This window comes from Zootoca vivipara, chromosome 4 (genome assembly GCF_963506605.1).
Source record: "Zootoca vivipara chromosome 4, rZooViv1.1, whole genome shotgun sequence".
Taxonomy (NCBI): domain Eukaryota; kingdom Metazoa; phylum Chordata; class Lepidosauria; order Squamata; family Lacertidae; genus Zootoca; species Zootoca vivipara.
The window spans coordinates 9,259,193-9,283,963 of NC_083279.1; the positions used below are offsets into that span (position 1 = coordinate 9,259,193).

General features: G+C 45.1%; 1 protein-coding gene across 5 annotated transcripts in view; it reads right to left on the bottom strand.

Moving 5' to 3' along the window:
• Positions 1-23,096, bottom strand: part of KLF12 (KLF transcription factor 12) — a 214,884-nt gene extending 191,788 nt beyond the window's left edge. The window contains exons 1-2 of one of the 5 annotated variants that reach the window (XM_060273328.1): positions 22,862-23,096; positions 1,170-1,284 (exon numbers count right to left, since the gene is read on the bottom strand). The gene's annotated coding sequence lies outside the window, so the exon portion shown is untranslated. Of the gene's footprint in view, positions 1-1,169; positions 5,357-22,610; positions 22,835-22,861 lie in introns of those variants that run through there. The other 4 variants (XM_035114707.2, XM_035114717.2, XM_035114708.2 and 1 more) reach the window with 4 other exon arrangements.
• Between the last annotated feature and the right edge of the window lie 1,675 nt (positions 23,097-24,771).

Here is a 24,771-nt window from a genome sequence, read left to right on the forward strand (position 1 = left end):
GTGGACAAACGCCGGCTTCCTCGGCCTGAAAGCGAGATGAGTGCCGCAACCCCATAGTTGCCTTTGACTGGATTTTGACTGGTAAACTGTCCAGGGGTCCTTGACCTTGACCTTACCTAATAAGATAGTCCACACCTTCAAGTTTACAATCTAAAATACAATACAAAAGCGGGGGAATTGGAGAGCGGTGTTCTTAAGTGATGAAAATGAGCGCTTTGGAAGAGCACAATTTAGAACCCATCTGCGTGGTGCTTGTGAAGCAGTCACCTAAGTATCTCAACACACCTCCAGCCCACCTGCCATAGTAGACACATGCAGGTGATCTGAGACCAAGCTGTCCCTGGAATATCCTTGCCAGAATCCGCTAAGACAGGCATCCCTCCAGATGTTTTGAACTACAATTCCCATCTTCCCCGACCACTGGTCTTGTTAGCTAGGGATCATGGGAGTTGTAGGCCAAAACATCTGGAGGGCCGCAGTTTGGGGATGCCTGCGCTAAGAGATGCTGGAAATGGCAAGAATGATGAAAGCTTTTAGCGCATGAGGAAAACCAACTTGACCAGTTACTAGTTTTACACTAATGATCCTCCCCAATTACTCATTAAAAGTGTTTTGTGAATGTGCCCACAGGGGGCATATTTTTAAGAGCTTACTTTAACTACGTTGTTATTGCCAGCTAGTCGCTATAAAGCTTGATTGCCTTCATCAGCTTTCTGGAGGCATAATTAACACTGATGAGCAGGAGATACATCTTAAGTGATTTTGCTTGGTGGCGTCTTTGAGAAAAAGCAAGGTCATCATTGAACCAGTAGCGGAAGAGAAGACTATTGAAAAAGGAGAGTTTGATAGAAGGTAAGAACTAGAAGGATAAAAATGTCTGGTGGGAAATGAGTTTCCAGGTTTATGCACAAGGACTCTTAACAATATTTTATGTGAGCAGCACTGAAGACCGTCCAAATAAAAGATCAATTTTCCTAACTCCAGGTTGAAAAGACATTTACAGTTCTGATGACTTATGCTTCCTTCAGGAACTGAGTAATGTATATTATAAGCACATGAATGCAGCACTTTACTCCCACTATTTGTCCCAAACAAACTTCTAAGCTTGAGCTAGACATAACTGTGACTTAAAAACACACGAGGACAGCATACACATCCGTTTTTCCTACCTAGGCTTAGCTGAGTGATCCCCAGCTTGTTACTTTGATAAGCTTGAGCACAAAACCTGCAGAGGTCATTTGGCGTTCAGAGTTCAGAAATCTGAAAAGGGGAGGCTGAGAAGCACTGTTTGAACAAAGAGAAAAGTACAGTATTAGGAGAAGCAGGAAATAAACCCTGCTGCATGCCTGTTTTACGAGAGAAAGCGCATTTTGAAAAGCAGCATCTCTACCTAAATGTAGAGACAAGAAATATGGGATTACACGGGGAAAGGCCATATTCATGTTCATATGATCAGTTACCAAGCAATAGTAATCCTTCAACTCACTTCATCTCCAATATATTTACAAAGACCCAAAGGTTAATCAGAGGCTATGGGGTAAGAGCCCTTGGATAATTAGGGACTCAAACTTGCCTCTGTTTCAGCTCAAGATAAGATCATCCTGTCAAGTACACACAGATAAGTAGAGTGAAGAATTCACTATAAATTGAGACCACAAGCCGAATTCTGAGGATAACGCCGCCTTATATACACTGTTGCTGGCTCTGGTTGGCAGCCCAACGGCGAAACCATCTTTGCTGCCCTAATGGTAACAAGAAACAAGTCTGTGAACTAGAAGGACCTACTTGTGTGAGTAGGACAACACTCTCCTTCTGTTGAATGGGAGGAGGAAAGTGTAATGCAATCAAGCACAATCCAGTCTAGCTCCACGTTCTCACAAGAGCCAACCGGATGCTTATGAGAAGCTCGCAAGCAGGAGCTGAGGGCAATAGCACACTTGTGAATCCTACGCAGAGGCATGTGGCCTCTGAACTTGAAGGCAGAACACAGCCATCATGGTTAGTAGCCAGCAATTGCCCTCTCCACCATCAATTTGTCTAATCATCTTCTAAAGCCATCCAAATTGGTGAATATCACTACATCTTGTGGAAACTAGTTCTAATTTAACTATGTGCTGTGTGCAGAAACTCGGGCTATATAAGCCAGGCGCAAAATGGCTTCTGAAACCAAGGAATGTCTAGTTGCCATTTTGGGGCAAAGCAGCTCTAAAGTCTTAATTTCCAAACTATGGATGGACTGTGATTGATTATCAATTAAACAACTGGCTAGTTCAAATGACAACCTTGAGCTAAGAATTTTGAGAACTTAAAAGAAGAAAAGTCACCTGATCCAGGGACAGTCCACGTATATATTGGCCTAATCTGACCTCTTTTTCCCAATGGTGACTCAGGCTGCACAAAAAAAAAAACACATTTTGGTTCCTTAAATTCGTTCCGATTGTACAGATGAAATATAACTGATGGAATTCTACAGGATGTGTCGTTAGTGTGTGAAAACAGTCTAGATCAGGCATCCCCAAACTGCAGCCCTCCAGATGTTTTGGCCTACAACTCCCATGATCCCTAGCTAGCAGGACCAGTGGTCAGGGATGATGGGGATTGTAGTCCAAAACATCTGGAGGGCCGAAGTTTAGGGATGCCTGGTCTAGATCCAAGGATCCCCAGGCATGCATCTTCAGATGGTAAAGATGTCAGGTGTCATTCTGGTACCTTTGATAGCTAGGTGCAACATGTGCCTGGCGCCTGGCTAATTTCAAACACTGACTGTGCGAAGAAGTGCTTTCTTTTGTCTGCCCTGAATATTCCAGCTTCTTGGGCTAGCTCAATGTTCTAGTATTATGAAAGAAGAGGTGGCAATGTGCCAAAGCATGGACAAGCACATGCGTTGTTACATGTGATCAGAGCAGCCAGTCTCAGTCGACAAGTGCAAGTTTTGTTACAGTCTGAACAAACTTGAGTCGACAAACAGTTGAGAACAACCTGGTCTTCTGGTACCATTCATCAAGAAGAATCCCAACACTCAAACAGTTTGAAAAGTTAGTACACCTGTATGGGGCCACAGGGCTTGAACCACATCAGGCAGAGATTCTCTTGCTCCTTATGCTACCAGGACTTCTGGTCAGAGAAGGAATTTGCGGACTCCTTCTGGCCTAGAGATCAGGTGACATCAAAAGGACCATCTCTCAGATCTGCTCCAGTCCCTCAGTCTGGGCTAAGACTGCTCCCAACTGTCTTTCGAAGATCTATGCCTGCCCTAGGAGCTATGCTCCGAAAAACAGCTCAGCTCTGTTCTTTCTACAAAAAGAGACAACACACTAATTGTTGTAATATTATATGGACTGGAGCCAAAGCACACATATCACAATGAACTGCTCACAGAAAATGTCTAGAAAAGTCCTGAAAGCCTCACAAGTAAATTGAATTGAACTGAAATCGATTTATATATTTATTAGTAACTTTGTATTAATGTAACATTTTTATATGTAACTCTGTATGTTTGCAGAATTTTTGTTTACGTTGTCTGTTGCTGTTTCAGCTTTCTGTACACTGCTTAGAAATATTTTTTAAATATATTAAGTGGTCCAAATATTAAATAGCAATCGTAATACTGTAATAAAAACTGAGAAGAAACAAATAAGTAAGCAGGAAGTGTCTGGTGTAAGAAGCACAATGGGAATTCAAAATAGGGATAGCCATGTTAGTCTGTTGCTGTACAATCAAGAAAGACTAACAAGCATTATATTTTGTGGGCCAGATCTGACTTAAGCAGGTTCAGGCCTACAAAAGCTTGTGCCACAATGAATTTGCTAGTCTGTGTATGGTGTCACAAGGCCTTTTTGTTGTCTAGGACTCCTTTGCCTTTTTGTTGTCTAGGACTCCTTTCACACTATTTTACCAAGCCTTCCATCCTAATTCCCAAGTACAAATTATATGCCTGCCTGCAGCTTCAGCAACCTTCAGGTACCACATAAGGCATCAACACTGGTTGAAGTGACACCCCCCCCCCAAAAAAAGCCAGGGTAGTTATTTAAGAAGCCTGCCAGTGGGCACATTAGCTCATATGGGATGCTTTTAGTGTTAAATATCTGATATACTTCAGAGAATTGTATTACATATTTGGACTGAGTCTTAACCTGTTGCTGGATAGAAACGAATACCTTCAGCCCGCAAGCAGAGCATGAGCGCAAGAGCACTCTCCCCCCCCCCTCACCCTGTGATTCCCAGAATCTGGTGTCCAGAGGCCTATTGCCTCCGGAGTTGAAGGTGGAAACCAGCCATTGTGGTTCGTAGCCACTGATAGCCTCTCCCTGCATGAATTTGTCCAATCCTCTTTCAAAGCCATCCAAGTTGGACTGGCCCACACTGTGTCCTGGGGGAGTGAATCCTAACAATCTGCTGTGTGAATAAGTACTTTCTTTCATCTGTTCTCAACAGCCAGTTTCTCAATATTAATCTTCTATGTTAAATTTGCAGGTGAGAGCTTCTGTGGTTGTAGTAAAATTTATATTCTTTGCCAATAAAAGGGGAGAGGCACGGTTATATTCCTATAGCCATTTGGCGCTCTCTCTCTCTCTCTCTCTCTCTCTCTCTCTCTCTCTCTCTCTCTCTCTCTCTCTCTCTCTCTCTCTGTGAAATTTAGGACCATACTGATGCTGAATCCGCATTAAGTACAAAGGGAAGCATTTACGACTATCATTAAAATGGCCTCTGGCAGCACCTTGTAACACTTTCTACTGACTAGAAAGTGCGCAGGACACTCTAAAGCAGAGATGAGGACCTGTGATCCTCCAGATATTGTGGGATTTGAAGTCCCTTCAGCCGCTGCCCTTAGGGGTGTTGGGAATTTTAGTCCAAGATCACCAGTGGGTTCACCAGCCCAATCTAAAGCAATGTGCTTTAGAAAGAAACACCTAAGGTAGCATATTCAGTTGTTCACCCCACTCCCAGACCACTTACAGCCATCTTTCTCTGAGGCAATTCTCTCTCATAAAGGAAACACACAAGGAAACATCAACAGAGTCTGAGAGAGTTATTTACAAAGAAAAAATGCTGAGCCACCTGTTAAGGTTCTTGGGGGGGGGATTCTGTCCCTTCTGAGGTCCAGTACCAAGGGCCTTCTGGCGGTTCCCTCGTTGCGAGAAGCCAAGTTGCAGGGAACTAGGCAGAGGGCCTTCTCGGTGGTGGCGCCTGCCCTGTGGAACGCCCTCCCAACAGATGTCAAAAAGGAAAACAACTACCAGACTTTTAGAAGACATCTGAAGGCAGCCCTGTTTAGGGAGGCTTTTATTTTTATTTTTTTAATATAATTTTTATTGATTTTACAGATTACAAAAAGAAACATATATAAAAGAAACACTTTCATAAACAAATTTTCCACCTTCTTTCCACCCCCCCTCCCATGGGCCCTCCCCTGCCACAGGAGTATCCCATGCAGGCAGGCAGTTGAAGATGTTCCATTTTGTAGATGAGTTTATGTCCCCCCCTCCCCCACCCCCCAGAGTCCCCCCCTGCCACCAGAGAGCTCCAGGAGCAGAAAGCAGAGAGACAACCACCCAGCAATCCAAAAAGAAAAAAGCTACACTAAAAGAAAAAAGAGAAAAAAAATTCAAAAAAGGAATAATAAAAAAGAAAAAAAGACAAAAAACAATAATAAAAACAATCTTTTTCAAATTTACATTGATAAACCATATTTTGTGGGCTTCCCCTACCTCCCCCCTTTCCCAGTTTTCATCCCTTTACTATCCTCTTTAACAGTTTCCATATCTATAAACAACTTACTTTTCCTCTTCATAAAATTTTTAAACTTAGCTAATACCATTTTCACTGAATCTCTTAATCCTTATAATTCATTATCCAATTTTTCTTCCCTTGCCTAATTTTTCCCCCTCAATAGACTTCTTAAAATTTAAATCCCTAAACTTCTTTTATTTTAACTTTTCCCATAATTAGCTCTTACACTCTAAAAAATCCCAATATAACCTTTCTTCCCCAGATTCCGACTACCTCCCTCCAACCCAGCAAGTTCCGTAATCAACAATCCAAATTTGCTCTTGATAATCCGTCCTAATAATTACACTCCCATTTTTCCTTCATCCCACCCCCTTTTTCCAATGTTTTGTCCCCCAGATATCCATGGGGCCCCCCTGAGTTTCTCCCCTTCTTAAGTTATTCATGTCCTTCTCCTTGTGGAAAATCTGTAATTCCATTGGTTCCTGTCGTTCCCTCCTCGAAGGAGGGGTACTCCGCTTCTCTTTTTGTAAAGCAATATCAACTTTTTCCTTGTGGTGTGCTTCATTTTGTGTTTAGGGAGGCTTTTAATGTTTAATAGATTATTTTATTTCATTTTTCTGTTGGAAGCCGCCCAGAGTGGCTGGGGAAACCCAGCCAGATGGGCGGGGTATAAATAATAAATTATTATTATTTTTTTATTATTATTATTTCTAGGACTGCAACGTTTAATTGCTCAAACTGTCTGAAGAACTTCCCAATGGTTTTAAAGATGCATCCAATCAACCAGGCACCATTTGAGAGGCAGAATTAACCCGCTTTCTCCCTCCATTTCTAAACTGTTGCCTGCTATGTTACTCACCCTTCTCAGGCAACAGAGCTGGGGAAAGGAATTTGACAGAGGTGCGGCTGGCATCTTTGCTGGCCCCTGCTTTGCCTCTGGAAGGAACCCATAGAAAGACCAGCCTGCAAGTCTTCTGAGCAGTTTGTAAAGCTGGTTACTTTTCTTAAGAACTATTGGTTTTATGCATTCACAGATTCATGCAAACTTAACTAATTAGGCTGGCAGCCCTAATTTCTATTTGTCAAAGCTATGCATGTACTCACATTTATATGCCTTTTGTTCAAAAATTATATAAAAGCGAGCATCTGGCTTTCTTTTCTTTTCTATAACAGTTCTAGCGCTCAGAGCCATTGACAGAAAATGGAAAACACGGCTTCCACCTACTTGGTCTGAATGTTACGGTATGTGGTAGTAATGTTAAAGTCCACTTGATTTTTATAATATTCTTATATAAAATAATTATAAATAATATGTGTTGTGCCTTTAATGGTGGGGAAAGTGGGGGTCGCAATGCTTTAAATAAATAAATCAACGTCCCAAAGGCTAACAAAATCAATAACTAAATCGCTTTAAAAGGGGGAGGAAAACTCTCAGCAATTTTATACATCAGCCGTATGAATGGGTGGTAAAAATGACATCAACATTTGGAAGAATCAACCAATGGAAGAGAAAGAGAGTTCTTTCCAAAATGCCATGGCAAATGCTGCAACAGTGTTTCTCAAGCTCCCATTAGCCAAGACACAGTTTATTCTGAATTAGAATGTGGAGTCACGCTTCACTCTTGCACTTAGAAATATATACATGGAAAGTATGGAAAAGTACAGAAGTTACCTATCCCAGAGGAGACTCTTGGGTTTGTTTGTTTTTTTGCACTACACAAGCATCTGGGTGTGCCTCCTGATTGGAAGGAGACGAAATCCAGAGAAGTGACTCATGCAAATGCAATGGGTAGCCTCCTCTAGAGGGAGCACAATCCAACTCTTCATTAGAAATGAACAAGTGGGACCTGCAATAAAATGTTGCAGTATGCAGTGCTCCTGTTCCAGGTTCCTGTCAGCTCTGCCTGAATACAGTTGAACAGAACTCTATTACTTTCCCCCTTCCCTGGGTTTCCAGATCTGCCCAACAGGCATTCTGCAGCCACTGAGAAACCTCCAACCTTCATCGGGATATTTTGTTGCGGTTCTGGCTTTCTCCTGCTTAGGATCCCCTCACCAAAAAAGGTTTGTTTTCCACTTCTGCCCAACTTGCTGAACATGCCAGTACTTGCCGCTTGCTTCTCAGTAACCCCAGCATATGACTGCCTAGCCATCATCACTCAGCACCTGGGTAGACTATTGGTATAGACCAGTTGAGCCTCAAAACAAAATCTTGTGTTCAACCTTCAATGTTCTCTGTTCTCAGGCAGAAGGATGCCCAGAGCAAGGTGGCAAGAAAGCAAGGGCACAAACAGGCACCCCAGCTGGCCAGAGAGCAAGAGTAAGGAACTGGTGGTTTCTGATGGCTGGCCAGAGAACAAGAGATTGGGCACGAGCCCTTTACATCCACATTTCTCTTCCTCTTGCCTTCTTTTCCTGCCGCCAGTCCATTCCATTTCTCCTCCCTTTGGGTGTTCAGTTCCCCGCTGCCCACCCTCAGCAGAAATACATATTTTTGTATTTCTGCAAATCTTGGGGTTATATGGAGACAATCAGTCAGGTCGTCTACAGTGGTGACCAGAGGAGGAATGACCACTGAGAGGAGCGTAGAAAGAAGAAACATTATGGTGCAGCAGCAACAGCAAAACCGGATGTCTTCATCTGCCCCAGCCGCAACAACACATCTCTCTCCCCTATTGGTCACTACAGCCACAGCAGGCGCTGTAACTCTCCAACGGTTGGACTTCACCCCTGAAGCCACACTCTTACGTTGTCTCCCAAGACAGACGGATGCCAACTCATACCTCCCCAGGCTTTTTGACATTTTGGATACTTTAGCAAGCTCATTCAGAGAACTGGATCAGAATTAGAATACAGGATGGTATTCAAACATGGCACAATTGCACCCCTACGGCTAGCCTGAAAGAGGCAAACTCAGAACCCTGAATCATGCAGAGAAGCAATGGACCATCTTCTCTGGGCTGTGCCATTTGGCCTCACAGGAACTCTTATTTATTCAATATATTCCTTGCAAGCCACTCATAGTTTGGGAATTACTGTACTCGACAGCTTTCCCTCAGCTCCCACATGAAATTTCACTACATAAACAAGTACTAACTTGGGGAAAATAACTCTGCTCACTGGTTTACAGGAGTGCTTCTGACAGCAACTGTAATATATTTCCACTAGAAATTTTCCATTTCAGGACTCCAAGGACCTATATATTGACACATCCATAACATGCAAATATGCACACACAAATCACTGCAAATGTAAATGTGTGCTCTGAAAGCCAGTTCTGTGCACAGACCTTTCGTAGCCAAATAAATGTGAATGCTGGGAAAGGTGTCAGGTTAGGGAGGGGGAGGAGCCAAGGAAGAAAAGTGGGGTGGGGAAATGAACTACGGTATATTGATTGGTGTATTTTTTTAAAGCCCTGATTAGTTCCTTCAGATGTAAGCAGTGATTATTTTAAAGTTCATGAGTGAATTTACACTATACATTTAAAGCAGTATCATGCCACTTCCAACACTCATGGCTTCCCCCAGAGAATCCTGGGAACCATAGTTGGAGAGTGCTAAGAATGACTCAGACAACTCTGTTCCCCACAGAGAGAGGCCATTCCCAAAGTGGTTTAATAGTCCACCCCACTTCCAAGGGAACGTTGGGAATTGTAGCTTCCTGGGGGTTATAGGGGGTCTCCCATCCATTCTCAACACCTGTAGCAGACCACAGGTCGGGCCTCAGATATACTGCACAAGTTTTGCATGAAGAAGTCAGGTTTAATCCCTGATATCTCTAGGCGAAAAAGGATCTCCAGCAATAGAGCTGGGGGGGGGACCTCAATGGTGTTTCAGTATGCTGCTTTAAGAACTAATAATGACATTTTCATAAACTCATAGAACTTATAGAGTTCCTTTTGTCCATTGATGGTGCCATTTTGACAACAAAAGATTAGCACTTGGAAAAAGAGTTTGTGTCTAGGACACACGATTCTGGTCATCTTTTTAAAAAATTAAATAAAAAATTGTGCTCTATTGCAAAGCTTCTTTTAGCTTTGCCCCTTCAGATTCCATAATTCAATTTTCTACCATTTATGTTAAGAGAACAGGTTAATTATTTTGTCGAGTTAAGAGACAGACACACGAGTCCATATTAGGTTGCACAGCCCTTTGGTAGCATATCTCAGAGATAGTCTAGATCGGGGGGGGGGGGCGTGTTGGTTGATGGATCTGGGAACAGGTCCCTCATCTACTACTCCTTCCCACACAAAGTAAAAATAAGTTTAAAAGCTGCTAAATAAGTAATTTATCATTTACAAAATTCAAAGACAAAATTGTATACTGATTAATCATTATTGAATACTGTTTAAGATCACTGAGCCCCTACAATTTTATTAAAGGTAAAGTTAAAGGACCCCTGGCAGTTAAGTCCAGTCGCAAACGACTCTGGGGTTGCAGTGCTCATCTCGCTTTATTGGCCGAGGGAGCCGACGTTTGTCCACAGACAGTTTTTCCGGGTCATGTGGCCAGCATGACTAAGCCGCTTCTCGTGAAACCAGAGCAGCACACGGAAACGCCGTTTACCTTCCCGCCGGAGTGGTACCTATTTATCTACTTGCACTTTGACATGCTTTCAAACTGCTAGGTGGGCAGGAGCTGGGACCGAGCAACGGGAGCTTACCCTGTCGTGGGGATTCGAACCGCTGACCTTCCGATCAGTAAGCCCTGGGCTCAGTGGTTTAGACCACAAAGCCACCTGCCTATTATATGATCCTGGTCTAGTCTCATGACTGGTTTCTCACTGCTGAGTGTTCAAAATCAGATCCTATACCCTGCTCAGAAAGCAACAACCCTGTACCTGATATTGGAACACTCAGCATTAAAAGACTGGATATTAGTCATAAGACTAGACCAGGTCATGCGTTACTCATGGAAAACCCCACTTCTGGACTGGGGGTGGCTGGCTGGAGCAAGCGGGGAAAGTGAAATACCTGAGGATATAGAATGCAAGATATACGACAAAATCCACATTGTCAAGTCTTGGCCTACATCACATTTCAATATGCCTTTTCTTGGAGACCTTTCTTTGTTGTATTTTAGTAAGCATAGCAACCCAGTCTCCAAGAAAATACTGAAATTTCAGAAATGCAAAGTGAACATCCCTCCAATAGAAAAGAGACATGTCAGGAAAAATATATGTGCCATGGGAAGGTGTGTTAAAAGGCTTAGATAATCATCAGGAAGGGATTTCAATTAGCTTTTTATTGACTTTAAAAGGAATGGCTGCAATTCTCAGCACAAAGTCTCCTGGAGATTGTTTGAGAGTTGCTTTCTCCAACATTTTTCAGAAAGCTTAACTAATTCGCTGTCTATTCTTACTTTTCAGATGGAAATTAACCAAAAGATGGATTTGGGGTAGGGGAGTGGAAAGGAATTGGACATTCTAAACACTCGTTGCAATATCAACAGATGAGAAACACTCCTCAAGTGAACATAAAAAGGGAAGATCTTGAACTTGGAACACATTATTGATTATAAAACAAATGAGAATGGAGATAGCCTATGAAGTTCAGGTGCCATTATTGATATGGATATCCCAAAACAGACACTTACTTATCTTCTAAAACAGCACAAAATAAGGCATCCCCAATTAATTTGTCTGAAGGCCACTGAAACATGTTGTCTGCATGGCATTAAAAACCAGCCATCATATTTTGGTTATTCCATCGTAATTATTAGGCTGTGTTTCAGTATTCTAACCCACTCCAAATCTGCAAAGGGGGAAAAGTACAATTAAAGACCATACAAATCTCCAATGTAGAAAAAAAGCAATATGGGATGGTGCCTATTCTACACTTTCTCCCATCAAAGCAAGATTCTCAGAGCACAATCCTATATCTGTCTCCAAAGAAGAGTGTCCCACTGGTTTCAATGGCGCTTACTCCCAGGTAAATGACAAGAGGATTGCAGCTACAATGAAGATCACATTTCTGATATTCATCCCTTTGCTCAACAGCCAAGCATCTGTACAGTGAATTAAATGAAAAATAAAACTTTTGTGCAAATAAATTCCTTAACATTAAATGTACAGAAAAAGCACTACAGGCGGCACATGCTACTGAAAAACCAATACCTGAAGATACTATTTTGTAAAAACAAAAGCTATTTAAGCATACATAGAGAACTGCACAGATGCTCTGAGCATTCCCTCTCAGAAAGGACTCTAAACCCTCACCTTTTCAATTATTTTTCATTGAGTCAATGCAGCAGGAACAAAAGTTAATAAAGAAGAAAAAAACACAATAGCATCTGTTATTTCTCCAGTAAGTTAAAACAGGTGTTTGATAGGAAGCTGTAAAACAGATCGTAGTGCGATAACACTGTGGCAGATGAGCCTTTGGGGTCTGAGGCACTGCACACCTGGATTTTGGCTCCCAGTGTGGTTCAGCTTCTCTGTTAACCAATGAGCAACATGAAGAAAACACAAAACAACTTGAGGACGATCCAGCAACTACAAGGTGCAGAACAGTTATTTGTTTTGCTTTGTTCTGCCAGTCAAATCATTATCAAACACTGAACACATTATTGACTCTGGTCTTCCTTATCATTTTAAGTTACAAAAAAAACTACAGACTTTCAGAATCATAGAACTGTGGAGTTGGAAGAGACCCCCGAAGGTCAACTAGTCCAACTCCCTGCAATACATGAATCTCAACTAAAGCATCCTTGACGGAAGACTTCAGAGCCCGGTCTTTCCTAAAGCATTAAAAAGAAGTACTGTACCATGTCAGATCACATGGAGATTCCTCATCACAGAAAATGAAGCTGCTGACTTGTGCCACGGTGACGACAGACTGTGCACCTCCTTTCTCCTTATCCCCATGTCCCTGTTCAGAGATGCCTCCAGTTGTAGCATGTATGGAGAAACCAGGCCACCTGTCTTCATTGAGGGAAATAACTCTCTGGAAAGAGTTGCAAGGGAAGGAGTATCTGCTCCTAGATGTGGGGGCATGAAGGACCCTCAAAGGACTGGGGAGAAGAGGGCCTCATTCCTCATTGCTATCAGATGACTTCATGGTGCAGTAACGAATGGTGGGCTGCCATATACAAAAGGGATTTCTTGTCCGATTTTCCTTGAAGTCAACACATACGTGGTCTGGTGTTTCAATGCAACAGTGAAAAGCACCAAATCTAGACTGGATGGGCATGCCCACTGAATGGAACAACTTGCTCAAAATAGGAGAAATTGAAACCTGGCCCACCTCAAGGAGTGATAGAAGGCACTGCTACTTAGAAAACAGTCACAAATCCGAATGAAAGAGTAATGGCCACCGAAATAGATGTTGGAGGCCACAGCTGTCCACCTGCCTATGTAATTGTAGGTACTCAATACATTTGCCACCCTTGGCCCCAGGTCATTCCCAATAGTGCTCAATGCTAAATGTTCTGGAGGCACCATGTGTGTCAAGCTGGGAAATCCCAGCATGCGTGAGAAATTTTGTTTACAAGAAGTTGGGCTCCATTTGCTATTACGCCAGCCAGCCCAAGTCATTGCAATGACAGAGGTTGATAAATGGAGTTAGTACTTATGTGTGGTACTTTCCGGGCTTGACGTGGCTGGGACAGCTGCATTTTCAATCCCAACTGCAGTTCTGTCCTACCAGCGCTGAATTTATCCCCATTGGTATAACCCTTTCCATTCCAGATACAAGTTCCTAGCTGTCGTGAACATCTGAGAAGGCTTAGGAACACCCAAGCATATCTGGTGACAATTCAGAACCAACAGAGGTCTATAGAAGAGGGCTTTCAGCGGTTAGTGGGTATAGAACCCTGCTCTTTTCTGCTGTTCTTGATTTCATTCCTACGGCTACAGGCACTGCTCCTTCCCAATCCATCTCTCCGTAGGAACACAGGAAGCTGTCTTATCAGACCACCGATCTATCTCCATGCAAAGCATGGCCTTTCCCATGAACTTCTCTCCATCTATATACACATTACTACCATGGTCTTATTTGCCCCAAAAATAAACTCCCAAACGTTGAAACATGAATGTTATATAAAGTAATTCTAACATAGCTCAAAATAAGCAAAAGTACTTTAGAACCTGGGTTTGCTTAGAGTCCTTTTTTGGGGGGGGGTGTCTGTGGTATATGGACACAAAGGCCCAGTGTTGCCATACATGTCCTGCACACTTGCATCTTAAGATGAGTAAGAAATATAGTTTTGGAGGCAACGGAATATAAATCAACAATGGGCTGAAGAGGAAATGGGGCAAAGAAGTGTTTAAATGGGGCAGAAATGGGAGGAGGATCAGGTCAAGGGTTCCGCCCAAGCCTGCCATGTCACCCGGCTTCAATCATTTCCTTCCCAATGGATAATTTCCTAGCCAAGAAATGTAGTTTAAGCAACAGCTGCAGCGTTTGTGGCTACCCTCCTTTCCCCTCCCCACACTAAAAGATGCAGCATACCACTTTCAGGAACCACATGCTATTAACTGAAACAACAACTTCTGCCAAGACTTCAACAGAGCGGTGTTAGTGATGTTAAGTAAAACAATCGCTTTGGCGCTATGATTGCTCAAATACCACTCCTGCCTGATCTCTGCTCCCAGAAGCCCCCTTTTAAAGCCACGAGAAACTTCTCTGTGCTTCCATACCAACAAAATTTCACCCATGGCACTCAAGTGCACAATGCTTTTAACAAGCTAGAACATAAGACTTATATTAAAAGTATATTTTCCTACTGGAGAAAAGAAAAGATGAGATTATCTATTACACACCTACAAGGTTAAACACCAGAAAGCAAATATTTTACTGCACAGAAAGTTATCCTTTAAAACCAAGAGTTTTCATGTTGCAGACAACATATATTTCGTGTCAGAGTCTAGCCATAGCAATGGCTTAATCCCATTCCTCTACTGTATGTCTTTTATACAGTGTTATGTCTCCTCCTTGAAAATGCATATCTCTTTGCATCTTTCCACCACTCATGAAGGCTGCAGCTGTACAACCATTAGCCAAGAGTTTAGAAAGTCAAGGTTTCACTGCTCCATCAGTGCTTTTCTAACTCCACCCCCACCCCTCCCCCAAAACAAGACCTCATTTCCTGGGGTAGGGGGACATTATATTTCCCCCTTCTACTGGAGAGAAAGTTAAACCATGGGCTTTGCCTTGCGAAATGAAGTTTGCAGAGTCCCGCGCAACAGACTTAAAATTAAAAATATAGAACTAAATCTGGCACACTCCAACCCACTTCGACAAAAGAGCCCATAACAATAGCTGGAGGTTCCCCTTTCCACATGGATGCAGGAGCAAATAGGGCAGCCAGACAGCCAGCATTTCACCAGTAAATAAAGCATTCTAACATGCAACCAATTCTGACAACAGAAAAGCCAGTACAATTCAGGATTCTGCCAGATTTCACCTGGCCCCACCTACACCTCATCAGATTGTGTCCTGTATCCTTTCTCACCTGATGCATACCTCCAGACTCCGCTAGCCCTTTTTTGTGTCAGAATTTTTGAGATGAGGTGGTTAAAAGCCTAATACTGTTGCAGGATCTAGTGTTCGAGTTTCCTGCTCCAAAACAAAGCTCACAACGAAAAAGGAAAGCCGCCACCACTTGGGAGGTGGCCGCCATTTCCAGCTACGACGGGAAAGCCAACACAACCAAACTTGCCGCAAACTTCTCTGCCTTTGTTGCAATGAACCTTCCGAAAAAAAGGGAGGAAGGAAGCACTTGGCAAGCACTTAATAACTGCAAACAGGCATCCCTATGGCCTTTTCACTGCTCAGAGAACATTAAACGACGAATTCCACACACTAATCAGAATCCTCCTCCAGTAACTGTTAGGGGGCCAAGGTGTAAGAAAAAGACCTGCAAGATACCAGTGGCAACAGGCTTTCAGTAGCTTTAGGAGGGGTGTTATCTTGGACACAATTTTTAAACTATTTTCCAAAATGGTTTACCCCTCAAAAAGAGAGATGAAATCTGAAGATGCTGCAGCTGGTTTTGTTTGGTTAAAACACAGCCCAACACAAACAGAAGAAGACGCCTTCACCCCAGTTTGGTTCCCCAACAAGACAACAAGACAAGACGACAACAAGTATTCCCCGACAGCATACGAATCAATCTGGCTAACCTGGTTTAAAAATACACACTCACACACAAAAATGATTCTCACTACAGCCAACCAACCACACCCTAAGCCACACCCAACCTCTCTCACCGCCAAGGAAATACAAGTGAATAGTAAGAGAATTCATACAAGTAACGCTGGCACAACCCCTCACACACACACACACAAAGTAGAGGAATAGAAGCATAACCACCCCAACCCACTCACCGCTCCCCTCCTTTTTCTTCTTCTTCCTAATTGTTCAAACCAATTCATGAACCAAGAATTGATACATTGATCACTAATAATGAAACATACCTTCTAGATACTTTCCCACATTTATTGTGCTATTTTTGTGATATACAAATGACATGAGAAAATACTGGCGTACCAGTACTTATTTGTATAATATTATTCTTGTTTATAAAACCCAATTAAACAACAACAACAGCCCAACACTTCTTTTAGGCCATCATAAAGGGCTGCCAAAGAAACACTACATCACAAAAAAGTCAACCATTTAAAACCAAGTAAACGAATTATATATACTTTATGTATATGTTTATATATACTTACTCAAAAGTTATTTGATTGGGTTTTAACTGTTTACAATTTATGTGAGGTGTTGTTCATTTTATAGCTCCTGATAATGGCCCAAAACAGCGGTGTCCAAACTTTTTTCAAAGGGCCAGATTTGATTAAGTGAAGGGCCATGAGGGGTGACCAAAGTTGTTGACCTTTTTTTAGGATTGAAGTTGTCGAGGTTTTTAAAGGATTTTATCCAGAAAATAAACTGCCACAGGGGCCAGATTAAACCAACCGGTGGGACAGATTAGGCCCCCAAAACGGACTTTGGACATGCCTGGCCTAAAACAACTACAGGCCAAAATGTGTTGGGCCTTTTTTTTTGTTTACTAATATAATAAATTCACATTTTTAACTAATAAATTCCAGCTTGAGATTTTATCTCTCTCTTTTTGGATTGCTTTGGATGCTTAAATTTGGTGGGTTTTTTTTTTGTATCTGTCCAAATAAATTCGCCACTCCTAAAATTTAACCCCGGGCCAGTCTTGAATATGGAAGCATTTAATCCCACGATGCATCAGTCCTATGCCATCTTTTTTTTCAAAAAAAACCCCCCAAAACATGGCAAATGGGCTTCCAATATTTGTGTGGTGGGCAGAGGGACGGGGAACCCTGGTTTAAAGAGCCATAGCTTATATATCTGAGTTTCTAACACTGTAAAGGTGGCCTCCATACATGGGGCAATAGGGTCAGAGAGGCAGCAGACCCACTTCACTTGTTCTCTCCCAATACAGGACTAAGCTAAAACTAGCTTGGTGCTTATCCACTTTCCTGAACTCCCAAAGAGAGTAAGGCTTATTCTAGGCACACAGGGCTGGGAAGTTTTGCAAAATGGAAAAGAGAATTTGAAGTACCTTTCCTTGCCCCCCCTGACCCCACAGAAATAGATATGGAGGAACAAATGGGCCAGTGTTTCCTGTGGACCTGTCCTAAAGGCTCCCTTAGAGAAGAGTCATAGCTGAAGCAACTGCATTCCCCTGAACAAAAGGCAGCCTTCTCCATAAGCAGGAATGATGTGCAGCTGTGCCAGCCTCAGAGCTTGTGCGGAAAGCAAACATGCCTAGCTGGCAACCACAGGTTCAGTGCAGACCAGGACAAACAGGGCAGACCCACTGCAACCTCCTAGCTGAAAGCTTTCAGTCCCAGAAGGTTTTGGTGCACTGCAAAATGATGTTGCATGTCCCCTGGACAACACACACACACACACACACACACACACACACACACATCTTTTAAGACTTAGCATTCTGTGGGTCTAGTCTTCCTGTCTCAGAAATCACTAAGAAAAGGCGTGGGTCTTCCGCTCTCAACCCAAGGCAATGCCATCAGAGAGGGAATAAACAAAGATCATGCATCATATAAGAATGCCCCAGAATGACTCTTTACTCCCGACCTTTTCGGTGCAACAGGAGGAAGGGATCTCTCCAAACTAACAAGTGCACTTTTAAGAGGGGGTCAGAAAGCCCTTCACCTGCTCTACAAAGGGGACCTTGGTAAAAGCAGCCTTTGAATATAATATCCTTCCCCTCTTAACAAAATTAAAGGAAAAGCTTGTTATGGGGAGTTAAGCTTTTCTGCTTATATTGGTGGGCTATCATTTAAAAAAAAATCAGCAGAGAAGCCTGAATATATCACTTTATATGCTTGGCCTCAGCCCTCAGCCCACCCTCCCTTTGCATGCCTGGCCGGCTGACAAGACTTTCAGATAAATAACAGCAGTACTGTTCACTTTCCAATTTCTGAACTCCTTTTCCAAGCCAACATAGGAGCCCCCACTGGTTAAAGAATTTCTCCTTCCTGCTGCTGTCTTCCCCACCTCCTTCTCAACTCCAGTCCAAAGCCCTCTGCTGCATTCAGAAGGAAACTTCCTGCTCTCGACTTCCACCGGTGCCTTCAGACCAGCTGTTTTTCACACCATCTGCTGCGATTAATGGGAGGGGGGCACCGTTCACACCACACCCTGAGATATGTCAGAGTTTGCCTTCTATTTCCTGTCCTCCACTCCCTCCAATCCTCTCCAGTCTCGCACACATCATCTTGTGCTTCCTTCAAGCAATGCAAATTTTGTTTGGGGCCTGCCTTGCACTGCCGTACTTCCTGGACATGGTCTTGTCCTTGCTTCCTCCGTACTGGAATCTTTTTAATTAATTATTTTCACAGGGGCTTATTTCACCACTTCACCTGGGTGCATAGCTGCCAGGTCTCCCGTTTTTCGCGGGAAACCCCCAGATTTTAATCCGTTTCCCACTGTTATCCCGAATAGAAAAAAATCCCGGAAACCCCCCAGATTTCCTACCTGCCAGGGAGGCTCCCTTTCGGGTGCCGCTCCACCCATGTCTGGGCACCGGAAATGGGGTAGAGCACCACCGGAAGTCGCTTCTACGCATGTCTGGACATGCGTAGAAGCGACTTCCGGTGCCACTCTGCCCATGTCTGGGCAGTGACTTCCAGTGCCGCGCCGCTGCTGATCCCGCATTTTTCAGCGGGAGACTTGGCAGCTATGCCTGGGTGCCTTAGATAGCTTGTTATATACTGTCCGGCTCAGAAAAAACTAAAATTGCCAACCCGATTTTCTTCAAGGCCACTTTTTCATGATCCAGTCTCGAGGTACGTACCGCATTCTACTTTTGGTAAAATCTCTACCTTGCCTCCGATCCCACCCACACTTTTGCAAGGCCACTTGCAAGCAAAGATAAAATTGCAATTTTAAGCAAAAATGCAAACACCACAGGGAGTGCGTTGTGACTTGTGGGTTGGAATCTGGCTGCCCATATGAGCTACTGCAGCCGATGAGAGCACCTGGGAAGACTAGGCAGCTCTATACGTTGTGGATGAAGGCATGAAACCACCTTATAGAGAATTGCACCACTGGTCCATCTGGCAGCCTGGTATTCTCTGGCTGGCAGCAGCAGGTCACGATCCTTCCCCACATGCTACTGCCTGAGATCCTTTCAAATGGCACTGAAGTTGGAAGCATTTGGCATACAAAAGGGGTGATGTAGCCCCACTGTGAAGCTCCTCCCCACCCCTGCCCAGTCTAGAAAGACCCATGAAACTGAGTGCTCACCCTGGAGGAGATCCCAATTCACAATCCTTGCAGCTGTCCTGGTGCTTGGGAGCAAAGGCGAGAAGGTGGATTAACGATTGCAGGAGTAAGTAAACTGCATGTTCTTGCTGGGGGGGGGGGGAGAAATACCTTTCGCCCAGAGGTCCATTAAAGCCTGCGAAGAGCTGCTTAGAAGGCAGTTGTGCACATTCAACATTGCATTTCGGAGGATTTTTTTAAGAAGAGGACTGCAATTTGGGGAGGGCAAGTGCATATGTACGGGAATTACGCAAATATGCGTTCCAAAGCAGCAAGGGAATAAATCCTAAATATAACATTACACGAGTGGTTATGCCTTCTCAGCTTCGTATAGAAATCCAGAGGGAGTGGCTGGGTTGGGGGAGAGGTTTTTTTTTTTTTTGCTTTTGCAATCCCTCATTTGACAAAAATCACTTAACCCCTGCCTGGCACAGGTAAAATAAGGCTGCAACATCTTCCCCCTCATCCTGAGAGTTCTTCTTACACAACCCATCCAAGATACACAGAACATGGCCAGAAGTTGCCCCCGCTGCCACCCACTGTTCCTTCCTCAGCGTCACCTTCGATTCCGTAGAAGAAACTCCTGACCCCGACAATGGTATCCGCAGTAGCCCTAGGAAACACCATGCGTGACCTGAGAGCAAATAGGAGTGGCCCAGCCCTCTTCTTTCCCCCACCCACCCACCCGAGAGCAGAAAAGGAAAGTGACATCATTGTGTTTGCGCATGAGGCAGAGGGAAAATACTGCTGCTCAGAAAGCTAGCTCTCCAGTGCGCTCAAATACAGTGAAGGAACAGAAAAGAGAGGGAGGGAGGGAGGGAGGGAGGGAGGGAGGGAGAATACTTGCCTCACTTTGCCAGGTATGGCGAGAGCATGCCCAACACTTCTAACAATGTGCCGGTGCTCCATTTTCCAACCAGCAATACACTTTGACAAACATAAGTGTGCTGTGTCATAAGGGAAGGAATTCAGCTTGTATTTACTTTATCTGCACACCCAAGGAAGTATCTGTGCTATCCCATCTCTGAAGCTTTTCAGTGCCTTTGCTCTGACACTAGAGGGGTGTGTGTGTGTGTGTGTGTGTGTGTGTGTGTGTGTGTCCCCGCACATATACACACTTCACTGCTCCTGTTTCATTTCAAGGCTGAGGCTGAAGGCTAGGCAGAAAATGGAGCTCACATACCAGGGCCATATAAAGAAGCCTTGTAAGACTGCCATGAATTCCTACCTGCCAAGATACTGGAGCCTGGGGTGGGGAGGGGGAGAGAGGACACCATGGAAACCGACATCTCCAGCCCACTCCTCACCACATGACTCTTAAATTGGGCCAATTTGTTTCCCCGGCTGTCAGCCAATCAAAGCAGGATTTTGTGAGCCAAAGGACCTAACTCATGGCACAGAACAACAAGGTGTTAGCCTTCAGCATCTTTTCAGTCTCACATCTTTGTTCTCCAGCAGGCAACTCCATCTTAAGCACTTTCAGAAGTGAAGCACAGCAAGGAGAACGCAGCCAATGCTAAAATTGAACAGTTGCTTTCTGTTTCTCTCTCCCCCAATCTCTCTCTCTGTTGCAACATCCTTAAAAAATAATAGGAGCCTGACAAAAAGGGTTACACCCTGCATTGAAAAGCTGACCACTCCTCTTCGCAAAGTGAAGCACCATTCGTCCCACCCATTATGAGACACGCATTTCAGATCAGACCATTTACTTAGCTAACCAACTCTGTCCTCCAGTAAAAAGAGGGAATGGAGCAAGCCTAGGTGGTTTTAAAGCGTGACGTTGGCTTGATTGGCATATGTCTGGCGTAACAGCTTATGCACATGCTTTTGATGTAAATACAAATGCTTCCACGAAGAGCTTGGTAATGCTTATTCAATGGGGGGAGAAACAAGCAAACAAACATACATACATACATACAAGCAGGTTTGAAATTAAATAATGCATTTAATACATTGCTTTGAAATAGCTGGAAGCAGAACCTGTATTGAGCACTGGCAATGCCAACTACAGCATGTTTATTGATTATGCATTCTACTGTACTTATATATTTAAGAGACCACCACTGCAAGCTTTGAAATCAGCTGAATTTCCATAACTATTATTAAAGTATGCATCTTGTCCGTAGAGAGGAAAATGTTAAGAGAATGAGAATGCTGCACAAAGCAATACAAGGCGAGCATGCTTGATCTGCTTTTTTTCATTAAGTGTTTGGCTCCCCTCCTTCCACTTTTCACTTTAAAAAAAGTTCATCAGAAGTTCTAAGGACAGAGAGCCAAATGAGAATTGGTTCTTTCTGCATATGAACTTCCAGCAATTACACCAGCTCATGGCACCCAGGTCAGTACTCTCACATTTCCACAAGCTTATATTGAGACAAGTAGCACAGTTACCAGGCTGGATCTCAAATATTCATCACTAGTAGTCTAAACACAAACTTCTCCCTTTGTCAACTCCAGCCAGGGCTACCTTAATGGAAAGGGGGGGGGGTACTGCCAGTCAGAAACCATCTGTTCCCCCCACCCAAAAGAGAAAAAAAATCTCCATTGCATGAGCAATATTGTGCCAAGTGACAGTTCCATACCATTATTACCAGAATAATGGTTGTAGCACAATTAAGACCGAGAAAGTGTCATCAGAACCTTAACCCTTTGCTGGCCGATCTCTCCCCTCACAGACACCCAGGCAAACAACTGAGTGACAAACTAGTGCATCACAACTCCCAATTCAACCTGCTGTTTTTGTTTCCCTCTCAAACCTCGCCCCCCCTTCCCCAATATTTGAGCCAACAATTTCCCCCAATGTCAATTTACACTGCTAGCATGCATTATCTGAAGAGGATTCCCATTAGCAGGACTGAGAATGTCCCAATATAGTGTGTTTTCCTTGGCTAGGTGAAGAAAGAAACCCCTTTTCCCTTCCTTATTTGCCTCGTTAAAAACCCACGCCTCCAATAAGAACCCAAACACTTCTTTAGGTTTTCTTTCTTGAAAAAACAAACCAAACCCCAAACCACCTCCCCAAAGACAAAACGCAGTGACTGGACGGGACAGCACAAGGGATCCAGATTATATTTCTTTAGGTTTGTTTCGAGAAGAAACTAGAGGCACAAACCTGAGCAGGAGCTGCAGAGCAGAAGAAATTTTCTTTCCCTTATAAAGGTCCCCTCTCTTTTTCTCTCGCTCTCACTCACTTACCCACACATTCACACACACACACAAAATCCGGGTGCCTCATATACACGCACACACTCCCAGTCTCCCCTCATCAGCTCTATGCAGTTCTCAGGAAATGAATGGGGGGGGGATGGAAAGGGAGGGGAGGGGGGCCAACACAGAGAACTGTTGTACTTGCAAATGACTTACCCGGATCACATGATGTGCTAAATGTAGGGTGGGCCAGTGGGTGGAGGCTCCCGAAACAAGAGAGGGCACAATGTAGCGCAGCAGCGGAACCTTACCGGGGACGCATCGGATTGCATTGGGGCCCCGGTGAGGGTGGGCCGATGGGAGGGGAAAGAAAGCGGTGGTTGGTTGCGGGGGGGAAGAGAGAGAGAAAGGAGAGATGCGATGCGGCAGAGGCGGCTTCTCTCCTTGCCCTCAAGGTGGGGGTGGGCGGAGGAGGAGGGCGGTGGGGCTGGGCTGGGCGGGGAGGAGGCACCACAAACCCAAACAAAAGCCCCCCCGCCCCACGGCCTGCCTTCCTTCCTTGCTCCACCCAAAAGGTGGAGGGGGTGGGGTGGGGTGGGGTTACCATGCAATGCAAGCGCGGCTTGGAATGCATGCGATTGCTCCAGCCCCAGCGGAATAGCTTTACTGCCTGGGGAGGGCAGAGCCCCCCCCCCACCATCAGTGGGCGGAGAGGAAGGGAGGGGGGGAGGGGGAGGGGGCGCGCGTGGGCGGCGGCCTTGGGTCCCCGGTGCACGGGCAGAGGTGGGTGGGTGGGTGGATGCCAGGGAAACGCCCACCCGAGGAAGCGGGTGGGGAGGCTGCGGGGGAAACGCCCGGCTTCTCCACCCAGCCTCGGCCTCCCGGTTGAATGTAAAGGGCGGCAGCGGAGGAGAGGAGCGCAAGGGGAGCCGGGGGTGGGCGGAGGCCGGAGGGGCAGCGCCGAGGAGGGCACTGGGCGGCCGGCTGGAGCCGTAGGCCGCGGGGAGCGAGGGAAGGGCTCTCCGGGCGCGCTCGACCCGAAGCAGCCTCCTGCAAGGAGCGAGCGAGGGACCCTTCCCAAGCTGGGGGATGGGGGCGGGGGGGGGAAGGGCATCGGAGGCATCCGCGGGGAAGGTGCCCGCCATCCTCGCGAGTGGGTCACGCCACTTTCCTCGGCGTTGCGTGCGAGAAGAGCCGACCTAACCAAAGGGCTGGGCTGAGGCGAGAGCCTCAGGCGGCAGAACCGCCTGGGACGGTAGACCCCATGTCTATTTTTCATTCCCTGCCTCCATCTGCCCTCAGCCCATTTTTTTTCTGGTGGGAGGGGGGCGCCATTTGGGGGTCTGCCAAAGTGTCTTGGGGGCAGGCCCTGGGTGCAAGTGACTCACCCCACGGCTCCAGAGTCGCCCTCGGAATCGCCAGCCTTCTTAGGTGCGACCCCTCCATGTGTTACCGACCTGAAGGGCTGCAAAAGGGTAAGGGGGCTTTGCCTCCTGGCAGGGCTTGCCCACCCATGCGGCAAGGTGAGGCAACCGCCTCAGGCAGCAGATTCCACGGGGGCAGTGGATCTGCCTCCAAGCAATGCATTGCTTGGTGCCATAGCCACAATGGCAGCCGTGGTCGGCCATCCCTTCCACCCCATGCCACTTCTGCAGCGGCCTCTTGGCAAACAAGAGGCATTGCTGGTCTTCTCCCACCCTTGTTCCCGAGGTTGAGATTTATTTCCCTCTTGTTCCTGATGTAGAACTTTATTTGCCCCTTCTTCCCTGAGAGGTGCAACTTTGTGGTTCTCACATGCCAAAATGTCGGTCCAGCCTTGCCTCCTGGACCCAGCCACAACCTCTGCCCATTCACATCTGCCCCAGGAAAGCTCTCTCCATGGGGGGACTGCCTGGCTGCAGATGTCTGGGCAGGCCTAGGGTCGCTTCTAGGGCGCTATGATCCCACAGGAAGTGGGATCCTCTGACGGCAGGAAACTAACTCTCAGCACTCCAAAAGTTAAGTTCCTTTATTAAACTTACTGCTTCACCCACCAAGAAGGGAGCTCCAGAGCATTTACAAGATTACATTACATAATAAAATATCCATAAAAACAATGCGAAGCTTGGGGGAGGGTAAGAACGAAA